This window comes from Muntiacus reevesi, chromosome 3 (assembly GCF_963930625.1).
Source record: "Muntiacus reevesi chromosome 3, mMunRee1.1, whole genome shotgun sequence".
In the NCBI taxonomy this organism is placed as follows: domain Eukaryota; kingdom Metazoa; phylum Chordata; class Mammalia; order Artiodactyla; family Cervidae; genus Muntiacus; species Muntiacus reevesi.
Genome location: NC_089251.1, coordinates 214,705,104 through 214,717,312, shown reverse-complemented (window position 1 = coordinate 214,717,312; position 12,209 = coordinate 214,705,104). Strand labels below are relative to the sequence as shown.

Genomic DNA, 12,209 nt, shown 5'->3' with positions numbered 1-12,209 from the left:
TAACAATAATCACTATACCAGAGTATATTGTTAGGATTAAACTAAATAGTATAAAATCATTCTAGCCATCCTTGAAAATGAACAGGATTCTGGGATTCATACCATCTGATTTCAAAACTTATTATAAAGCTATAGTATGATAGTCACATAATGATAGACATCAAAAAATCAATGTAATAAAATGGAATAGTCAGAAGTAGACTCACACTTATACCATCAAATGAGTTTTGACAAAGATGATAAGCCAACACAATGGATGAACCTTGACTCATGCCTCAAACCATCCACAAAAATTACCTGAAACTGATCATAGTCCTAAATAAAATAGATAAAACTATTAAAGACCTAGAAGAAAGCAAGGAAGAAAATTCTTATGATGTTGAATTATGGAAAAAAGAAAACGTAAACCAAATACAAAAAGTACAAAATACAAAAGAAAATTAATAGAGTCCCTTGGAAAAGACCAAAATAGTCAATCCAAAGGAAATCAACCGTGAATATTCATTGGAAGGACTGATGCTGAAGGTGAAGCTCCAACACTTTGACCACTCAATGTGAAGAACTGACTCATTGGAAAAGATCTTGATGCTGGGAAAGATTGACGGCAGGAGGAGAAGGGGACAACAGAGGACGAGATGGTTGGTTGGCATCACTGACTCAATGGACATGAGTTTGAGCAAACTCCAGGAGATGGTGAAGGATAGGGAAGCCTGGCGTGCTGCAGTCCATGGGGTTGCAAAGGTTCAGACATGACAACAGCTGAACAACATTCATATAAATTAAAGCTCATTGAAAGATAAAGTTAAAAAAATAAAAAGGAAAGTCATAGACTTGGAGAAAATGTGTGTAATATGCATATAATATATAACTAAGGGATCTGCTTCCAGAAGTATAAAGAACCATTACAATGTAATATTAAAAAGATGACCAAAAAAATTAAAGAAAACAAGTAAAAGCTGAACATATATTTCACAAATAAATAAAAATAGCAATAGGATATGAACATGTGTTAATCAGTACTTTTCACCAGAGAAATGCAAATTAAACCACACAAAAACCACTATATATCTATTAAAATGGCTCAATTTTTTAAAAATTATATTGAAGTCCAGTTAATTTACAATGTGTTAATTTCTGCTGTACAGTAAAGTGATTCAGTTATACACACACACACACACACACACACACACACACATATACACACATTCTTTTTCATATTCATTTCCAGTATGGTTTATCACAGGATATTGAACATAATTCCCTGTGCTATACAATAGGAACTTGTTGTTTATCCATTCTGTATATAATAGTTTGTGTCTGTTAACCCCAAACTCCCAGTCCTTCCCTCTCCCATGCTTCCCCCATTCCCCTGACATCTAGAAGTCTGTTCAATATATCTGTGAGTCTTTTTGTTTCTTAGAAAGATTCATTTGTCTCTTATTTTAGATTCCACATATAAGTGATAACATGTATCACTTATCTTTCTCCCTTTTACTTCACTTAGCATGATAATCTCTAGTTGCATTCATATTGCTACAAATGTCATTATTTTGTTCTTTTTCACAGCTGGGTAGTATTCCATCTTCTTTATCCACTTATCTGTTGATGGATACTTAGGTTGTTTTCATGTTTTGGCTGTTGTAAATAGTGTTGCTATGAACACAGAGATGCTTGTATCTTTTTGATTTATAGTTTTTCCAGGATATATGCCCAGGAGTGGAATTGATGGATCATATGACAACTGTGTTTTTAGTCTTTTGAGGAACCTCTATACTGTTTTTAAGAGCTGAGTGACAGATACTTTTTACCACTTTTCTTTCATCCACTTCCTTTTTTCTGCTGATTGCAGCACAAATCTGACATCTTTCTCTCTCTCTTTCTTTTTTTGTTTTGCTACCACCACAAATGCTGTATATTGTCACCCTACTTATTTAATTTATATGGAGAGTACATCATGAGAAACGCTGGGCTGGAGGAAGCAAAGGCTGGAATCAAGATTTCTGGGAGAAATATCAATAACATTAGATATGCAGATGACACCACCCTTATGGTAGAAAGTGAAAAACTAAAAAGGCTCTTGATGAAAGTGAAAGATGAGAGTGAACAAGTTGGCTTAAAGCTCAACATTCAGAAAACCAAATCATGGCATCTGGTCCCATCACTTCATGGGAAATAGATGGGGAGACAGTGGAAACAGTGTTAGACTTTATTTTGGGGGGCTCCAAAATCAGTGCAGATGGTGATTGCAGCCATGAAATTAAAAGATGCTTACTCCTTGAAGGAAAGTTGTGACCAACCTAGACAGCGTATTAAAAAGCAGAGACATTACTTTCCCAACAAAAGTCCATCTGGTCAAGGCTATGGTTTTTCCAGTGGTCATGTATGGATGTGAGAGTTGGACTGTGAAGAAAGCTGAGCACCAAAGAATTGATGCTTTTGAACTGTGGTGTTGGAGAAGACTCCTGAGAGTCCCTTGGACTGCAAGGAGGTCCAACCAGTCCATCCTAAAGGAGATCAGTCCTGGGTGTTCATTGGAAGGACTGATGCTGAAGCTGAAACTCCAATACTTTGGCCACCTGATGAGAAGAGCTAACTCATTGGAAAAGACCCTGATGCTGGGAGGGATTGGGGGCAGGAGGAGAAGGGGACGGCAGAGGATGAGATGGCTGGATGGCATCACCAACTCGATGGACATGAGTTTGAGTGAACTCCAGGAGTTAGTGATGGACAGGGAGGCCTGGCGTGCTGCGATTCATGGGGTCGCAAAGAGTCAGACACGACTGAGCGACTGAACTGAACTGAACCACCACAAAATTTGTTCTTGTTTCAAAATGCAGGTTTGTTATCTTGAACTGAAGCAGCTATTGAGAACCACGAGGAAAAACTCATTTGTGAAGCTGGTAAAGCAATTAAATTGAAGGAGATCAGATTCCTGGTCTACAAATCCAACATACTATATCTCATTATGAGAAAAATAATCTCTACCTTGTTCAAACCACTATCATTTTGGGGTTTCAATTACAACTGAATTAGTCTTTATAGATGGAAGTGTCATATAATGCATACCTTATTTGGAGTGACATGTCATATACAATTTCCTGAGATTATTTTTTTCCCTCTGGGAATTTTTGATACTCTCTTATGGTAACATTTAATTTTGTAGCTGAAGTTGCAAATAGGAGGATCAGTGATACTTATGTAGCATAGAGATACATTTTTGGCTAATAAAATTCTAAAAAGAAGATTTACTTTGCGAACACTAAATTTCAAGAATTATACATAAACTGTGGCATTTTGGAGTTCAAATTCATGAAAATAAATGTTAGTCAGAACTGAATGTAGGTAGAGCAAATATTCCACAGTTTGCCATCATCTTCCCCCTTCCTATCCCTATTAATCATGACACCTGGCCTATTTCACTCATATTGTTTACCTGACCTCTGTAGGCATTTGAATCTGTAATCACCAATTTAAGACAGAAATGCATTGAATGTATTACAGAAAGCTCCACACACAGGATGCTTCCATTTGTTCGTATTTGTTGTTGTCTAGTCGTTGTCATATCTGACTCTTCTGCGACACCATGGACTGTAGCCCGCCAGGCTCCTCTGTCCAGGGGATTTCCCAGGTGAGATTACCAGAGTGGGTTGCCATTTCCTTCTCCAGGGGATCTTCCCAAACCCAGAGATCGAACCTGGGTTTCCTGCTTGGCAGATGGATTCTTTACCACTGGGAGACCCTCTTTCTTATGTTCAACCAATATTTTTAAACTACTATCCTTCTAAATAATAGGAATATAAAAACCACCCAAGTCTTTACATTTTGGAAGGAAAAGACAGACAATAAGCAACTAAATACATCCTGATACTTGTGTTCTTTACGATGAGAATGAAAGAAGTTTGAAGAGAGAGAGAGGTTAGCAGTAGGGAGTCCTGTGCTGTACATTAGATTATCAGCATAACCTCTCTAAGGAAAGGCCCTTTGAACTGGGTCCTGAATGACAACTAGGAATCAGCTATTCAAGAGCCATGGATGATCATTTCAAGCAGAGGAAATAGCGAGAAAAAATCACCTGCAGTAAAAATGAGAGTGAAATGTTTGAGGACTAGAAAGATAACTGGTACGGTAGGGATATAGCCAGGAAAAGAGTAGTATCAGAACAGGTTAGAGAAGGAGGTAAGGGTTCTTGTTGTTCAACACTGTGGAGCCTAAGAATTTCCCCAATTTTCCTAGGATTATAAAAGTGTAAAACAAAAAACAAACAAAAAAAACCTTCCTTTTTATCTATTGTCATGAAATTTCTAAAAAAATAAAAATCCTCTTGGCTTGTGAAAATGGATCTTCAGTAGTCTCACAGACTGATCAATTATCTTAGGTTTAATTAAAGGAGGGAAACAGTGGCCATCAAATATTAACTGTATGGACTGTTAGATGTATGTATCTTCATTCAGAATCTTCTAGTTTTCCATGTTGTTTTCCTCAAGAGATGTTGAAAGCCATTCAGTTTATAAATCTTAGGAAGTAGATAGGAGAGTGCTGTGTGCTTAGTCACTCAGTGTCTGACTCTTTGAGACTCCATGGACTGTAGGCCATCAGGCTTCTCTGTCCATGGGGATTCTCCAGGCAAGAATACTGGAGTGGGTTGCCTTGCCTTCCTCCAGGGCATCTTCTCAACCCAAGGATTGAACCCAGGTCTCCCTCACTACAGGTAGATTGATTCTTTACAATCTGATCCACCAGGGAATACTTATCTCTTAATCACATACCCTAAGCAAACAGATAAAGCATGTACTTCACTTAAGTGTCAGAGTGAAAACTGAAAGACAATAAAAAATTTGATGACGTATTGACAGCTTTGAAAGAAGAACTAAGCAGTTTATCATTGTCACACAACCATAAACACATTCAGAAATGCATATTATATACATTAAAAAAGAATTAAAGTCCACTTGTATCGATGGAAGTGCTCCTTTCTTAAATAACAATTTAAAGTTATTAAGTATTTTTTCCCAACAAATCAGTAAATTGATCTTTGTTTTTGCTGTTAAAAAAGAAAGATGAGTTAAAAATATTAAGTCTTGGTGTATACCTTGTGTGGGAGCATACATGCAGGAGAACAGCCATTCTTAATTAAGGAAACACCATGTCACAAACAATCAGAGCTGAGCCCTTTGAAATGTTCCCTCACATCCCAGCAGAATATAAAGCCACCGTCAAATTTTCTGCATTCTGCATAATGTGCTGGTAATTAACCTTATAAACATTTTCTGTGCAAGTCTCATAGTTGATAAATGCAGTTAAGGGCAAAACCCCAGCAAGGTTATTGAATAACAATCAGTGCCTCCAGAATGAAAAATAACCCACCTTCTTCTGAAGTAAGATATGAATAGACTTTACTCTTGTAATTAATGTTGCTGCATTTTGCATGAAGATGGGGTATTTTTCATTTAAAGCCCATGTGTTAATTTTCCTTCCTAGACAAGCCAAAAACCTTGACTCCTATCATCAGACCTTTGGTACCTCCTTCTGTTTCCATCTTGGGTCTCTGCCAATGCATCATATTCTGTATTTGGACTCCCACACTGGGGTTAGGGCACAGATAGTCACAAGAAACATTCATTTTGTTTTCAATCATACTGAGATTAAAACATGCCACATGAAAACCAAATGCTACTCCTACTACAGTGCATATGCCAAAGATTAATCTGAAAGGTGAGGAACCTTAAAAGCCTGGACTAATGAAAGCAAAATACAAGAGCTATTGTATAATAGGCGAATGATGGTACTGGCATTAAACAGTACCAGGCATCGATATATTGTAACTATCTTGCAAAGTCACGGTGATTTTGAATCTCCAAATAATTCTGGACAATGAATAGGAGACCTGTGGTCTAGTCCAGTTCTGCATCTGGTCCTTGGTAACAGCTTAAGAACCTCATTTAGCTTTTAAGAAGCTTAAAGTCTTTTTATCTACCAAGAGTAGAGATTGACCTTGAAAACTCTTATGTTCCTTTCCAAAGCTGATTTATTTTGTCGCACAGCAGACACTAACACAACATTGTAAAGCAACTGTACTTCAATAAAAATTAAAGAATTTAAAAAATTTTAACAACAACAACAAAAAAAACCCTAAAATTTGTATGAGTTTGAGAAGATTTAGTTATTCTCTTTTTTTTCTTTTGGAAATATAAAGTAAATAACCTACTTGCTAAGGTGAAAACTAATATGTGGGAGGGGTATGTGTGTTTGTTTTCACCTCAGTTTCTAACCTTTTCTGTGTCTCAGTGGCTTGCCATTATCCGAGTGATGATACTAGCTTGAGTCACAAGGTCCTATAGAATCTGATCATATCCACATTGCAGATTCATCTTCTACCTCCTGCTAAAAATCTGTATCTTGCATTTTAGGATACTGAATAATTTTTTGAATGTGTTATTCTATTTTCCCCTATTCTCAATACCCTTTTACACCACCCTCATTTACCTGGAAAAAAAAAAAATCTATTTGTAATCAAAAGCCCATTTCAAGCAAGAATTATTCTAAAAGACTGCCTTGTGTCAAGAACCCTCAATCACTCCCTCCTCTGTACCAGTCCTTTGCCTCACATCTGTATTCTGCATTTATCACAGTTAACATATTTGATTCTTCATGAAACCAGTTGTATGTTATTTACGTTACCTAACACTGTGTTTTACCTCAAGAAATGCTCAGAAAATGTGAGTGAAATTTAAATCCTTGAACTTTTTGATATTTTTAATGAACATATACTAATTTTTGTTCTAATTTGATAAATGAGTTTGAGAATATATGTAGTATTCATGTTGTCTGTTTAGTAGTTTAAACAAGTGTTGACTTTAAAAAATACACAGTGTGAGAGTTGTGTGTTAACTTTTATTGGGGGCAAAATGAGAACTATAGTGCAAGAGATAGAACCTCAGATAGCCCTGAGAAACTGCTCCAAAGAGGTAGAGGCGAAGGTCAAAATATATGTCATTTTGTTGAAGGGGTAGTACATGAAATCAATCCCATATTTTTTGCAGAAGTTTTCTGCTTGTCATGAAGAGCAGTCATCACTATGAAGAATTTTAGTGCTTTTCTAGATACAAAGAGATACAAGAATTGAACTCTTAAAATTGGCTCCTGAAAAGATTTAACTATCTGAACACTTGTGCTTCCAGTTTCCTCCCCCACAGCACCCCCACCCCACCACCCCCACCCCCACTGCAGGCCGCCTCATTTCTGCTCTCTGCCTTGAATTCCTCTGAGAGGGTATTGAAAATAAGCAGCTGCAACAGCACGTGATTTAATCCTTGTGGTATGTGGCAAGTGCAGTGGCGAGGGCCGATTTGTAGTTGATCCAACCTGTTACTACAACCTGTATACAACAGATAAATACTGTTTCTTAACTATCCACTATTGGAATCAAAATTACAACACTAGAAAATAATATTTTCTACTGTATTAGGGAGAGAATTCATCATATGTTTTCTCAGTAATCTTAAAATATAAATAAATATCTAAAATTCTTAATCCAGGGCCAAAAATTTACAAAGAGTCAAATTTTGTAATGAGACAATTAAAACAAATTATGTAAGTTAACCTTATAAATGTCAGATCAGTAGTTTTAGATCCTATAATTTATGGAAATCAAGTATTGGCTCATGACCAATGTGCCCAGTTAAATTTCTAGGTTCTTTTTTTTAATCTCATAATCACTGAACACAAAATTTCGTCTCTTAAAAAAATGAATACTGTTCCTTCATATTCTTAAAAATAAGTCCTCTTTTTATGGACATATACATAAAATTATATATAGCTCTACATGGCATTTATATATGTCAAAGATTAATACTCAGTTGTTAATCATAGATGTTTCATTTATTGGTAAAAGCACTGCTAAACACTTTTAAGCTCTTCTTGATCTACATAATAAACTGTAGTTTAAAAATTGACATAGAGTATGAAGCTAAAAAGCTTTAGATTTGCAATGGTGATTTCTTCCAATAGTTTAAAATTTAACATGAAAAATTAAAAATCTAATAAATAATAATCCAGAACATACTATAAAAATATAAAAGATCAAGTTCGATATTGATGCATTATATTTAGTCACACGATTCAGTGACTAAATATGCCTTGTACATAATTGTACATGCTGGTGTTCAGCATATACTTATTAAAGGAGGAAATATTTCCAATGATGGCTCTTGTAATGTGACTTCATAAATTTTGCTTACTTTTATTCATTTAATTTTTACTTATTTACATATTTGCACATAGTCAGAAATATATCCAGGATCAATTCATATCCTCTCATAACTAAAGGCATAATTTCAGAGAAATTGAAAGAAAGTGATATTAGGAGTTACAAGTATTTGTTTCATTTTTTTATTTGTTCTCCAGGGTAAACTCACTTTTTCTTTTGATCATACTGAGTAACACCTATTTTTATATTTTTATGTTTATAATATGTGATTATGTTTCTCCTTCACCTGTCTGCCTCTCTTCTAAAGAAAGGTTGCTGAAAATAATTTTCTCTTTATTACTACCAGCTAGCATAGAACTAGGTACATAGATATTTAATAAGTGCTGGTTCTGTGAATAGTTAAATGGATGGGTGGATGCATGGATGGGTGGGTGGATGGATAAATGCATGATTGAATGAATAATGACAGAAATAAATAACTGTCTACATGACTAAAACACAGGAACCATTTAACTGAGTCATTGGTAATGCATATAGCATCCCAGAATCCTTTTGTTCACAATATTTCAGGTTTCATTTTTAGTTTTTCAATCTTTCCCAGATAGTCTCAGGTCAGCTAAGCTCACAAAAGCTAGTGCAGAACTGAATGCTAATTTAACAGTGTACAGAAAGAAATATCACTGCTAAGCAGACAAGATTTATAGTTTCCTTGACCAACTTATGATCTCTGTAGGAAATCAAATGGGAAGCCAAGCTATAAAGACAAGTTTGCTTACTTCATATAAAGAATTAGTACAAAGAGTGCAAGGTGAATGATTATAATGTCAAATCATGTCATAAGCAATGAGTAGTTCAGAGTTGGCACTGCCAAATTTGCTTTCTGTTAAAAACTTACTTTCCAGGCTAACCAGTGTGGTTCTGATCAACTCACTTTCCAGTTCTCAGTGTCAAATATTACTTAAGCATTCATTTTCTTTAATACATTGCTCAGAAATTTATTGCTTATATATTTTTGTCTAAAAATAGCAAGCTATCACAAGAAATGTTGAAAAATACAACTTATTTGAATGTCAGGAAAACAACAAAACATCTGCACACCCAAGATAGGATTTATCTTCAAAATGTCAAAAGAAATACTCAAGTTAATTGATAAAGGGGAATATATATATAATTAATTATTTTATATACAGTGATTTCATCAGGGCTTTGGGGAGAAGAATCTATAACAGTAAGTATGATAAGTTCTGCCTAATTTTTATTTTCCATACTCATGAAAAAATAATGAATATTATATTCAAGGTAAACAATTGAAAATGTTATCTTTAAAACTGTTATTTAGAATTGTTCTAGCAATATGGCTGCTTTGGTATGGTGAAAAATGATGCATGATTAAACATCTAGAAATGTTGAATACATTTTTACAAACATATATTTAAATGGATAAGAGATCTCTCAATAGGTTGAGGTAAAATCCACATAAAGCAAAAGTGAAAAAAATAAGTTGAAAGTGATGAACAAAAAATGAAGCCACAACTATAAACATATAACTATAGACACATATCTTACAGACATATGATGATACCAGGACCCTAAAACTGTGGGTATTGATCATCACTTGGAAAAAGGGGAAAGGTCTCAGAAGCAACAGAATTGAGATCCTCACATACATTGATAATCCTTAAGCCACTATATCTTCAGTGAAAAAGTAGACTAGAAAAACATCTACCACGGTCCTCTGATCCCAGTCAGCGGAGCTCAGCAGTCATGCTGAAGCGCATCGTGCTCTACACTGGTGCCAAGATGCCCATCTTGGGGCCAGGCACCTGGAAGTCCCTCCAGGCAAAGTGACGGAGGCTGTGAAGGTGGAGAGTGACCTTGGATTCTGTCACATTGACTGTGCCCACACGTACCAGAATGAGAATGAGGTGGGTTTGGCCCTCCACGCGAAGCTGCAGGAGAAGGTTGTGAAACGTGAGGACCTCTTCATCATCAGCAAGCTGTGGTGCACCTATCACAACAAGGACGTGGTGAAAGGAGTCTGCCAGAAGATGCTCAGCGACCTGCAGCTGGACTACCTGGACCTCTGCCTCATCCGCTGGCCCACGGGCTTCAAGCCTGGGGAAGACTTCTTCCCACTGGATGAGGACGGCAACGTGATTCCCAGTGAGAAAGATTTCGTGGATACCTGGATGGCCATGGAAGTGCTGGTGGACAAAGGGCTGGTGAAAGCTGTTGGAGTCGCCAATTTCAACCATCTCCATGTGGAGAAGATCTTAAACAAACCTGGCTTAAAATACAAGCTGGCGGTTAATCAGATCGAGTGCCACCCATGCCTCACTCAGGAGAAGTTCATCCAGTACTGCAACTCCAAAGGCATTGTGGTGACTGCCGATAGCCCCCTGGGCTCTCCCGACAGGCCAAGCCCGAGGACCCTTCCACACTGCAGGACCCGAGGATCAAAGAGATTGCAGACAAGTACAATAAATCCACAGCCCAGGTGCTGATCTGAGCCCCCATGCAGAGGAACCTGATCGTGATCCCCAAGTCGGTGACGCCTGAAGTCGGTGACGCCTGAATGCATTGCTGAGAACCTCCAGGTCTTTGAAGTGAGCAAAGAGGATATGACCACCTTGCCCAGCTACAACAGGGGCTGGAGGGTCTGTGCCTTGGGGAGCTGCGGCTCCCACAGGGATTACCCCGTTCATGAGGAGTTCTGAAGGAGTTTTGAAGCTGCGCCTGTCTGCCCTTGGCCAGGTGACCTGCCATCTCCCACCTCACTTTTCTTGTGTGTAGCGTCATTTGGACCGTTTCCCTCAGTGGTGGATCAGCGACTTCTAGACATACCGCTGAGGGCTCGGCCAGCTTGGTATCAGGTCCAAAGAACAGACTCAATAGATTAGTAGAAGTCTCTTCAGTTTTCCTTTGCCTTTCTTGTCTGGGGAACTGGGGAACATGCAACCCGAATACTCTTTTCTAAATTGAATTTACAAAATCAGAATAGTGCCTCTAACAGTGGGATTTTAATTGCTTGGTACTGTAATCCTTTCAGCTAGACTTTTCTTTGCCTCAAATAAAAAGTGCTTTTATGAAAAAAAAAAAAAAAAAAAAAACTACCAGTAAAACAAATAGAACAGCAAAGCAAGAGTATAAAGATTTTTTTTTTTTTTTTTTTTTTTGCTTTGCTTTAAATAAGATCCTTGGGGGAAAGTATATGCAATTACTGGTCTAAGTTAGGAGGAGTTGTGGTTTTAGTTAAAAACACTTACATAATCTAGAAAACCACAAATTAAGAAATAGCACTCCGATCGGGTGCTATGTTTAGTTTCTCAGTCCTGTCTGACTCTTTGCAACCCCATGGGCTGTAGCCCACCAGGCGCCTCTGACCACTGGGATTTTTCAGGCAGAATACTAGAGTGGGTTGCCTTGCTTCCTCCAGCTGATCTTCCCAACCCAGGGACTGAACCCAGGTCTCCCACACTGCAGGCGGATTCTTTACTGTCTGAGCCACCAGGGGTAATTGTATATAAATATAAAGCAAGAGAGGAGCAAATGTGGTGAAATGTTAATATTAATACTTAGAAATTTTTTGTGAAAAGCAAAGTTCTCTGTATTATTTTTGTAAGTCTTCTCAATATCTCAAACAATTAAAAGAAAAAAAAAAAGAGGTCACATCCTGTAGAACCTTGCAGAAAGAAAAGAAAATCAGCTCCAGAAGATTATACTCTGGACTGGACTTCTCAGGAGATTTTTTTTTTCTTTTTTTTCTTAATATCATAAAACCAGGGACTAAAAAATCGAAAAAGTACAGAATAATTGGGGTCTCAACTGGATGAGAGCCATCAAGGTCTTCAAATATGTGAATTATCAGGTATGGCACAAAATAAATATTTTGATTTTTTTTCAATTTAAAGATGTAATTTTTGTTTCTGTTTTTATTTTAAATTATACTTAAAATCTATTAGGCTAGGCTTGGGTTCTCTGGTTGTTTCAGAAGCATTATTGT

General features: G+C 36.9%; 1 pseudogene; it reads left to right on the top strand.

The window, feature by feature from the left end:
* Positions 1-9,970: 9,970 nt before the first annotated feature.
* Positions 9,971-10,923, top strand: LOC136163416 (aldo-keto reductase family 1 member B1-like; annotated as a pseudogene).
* The last annotated feature ends 1,286 nt before the right edge of the window (positions 10,924-12,209 follow it).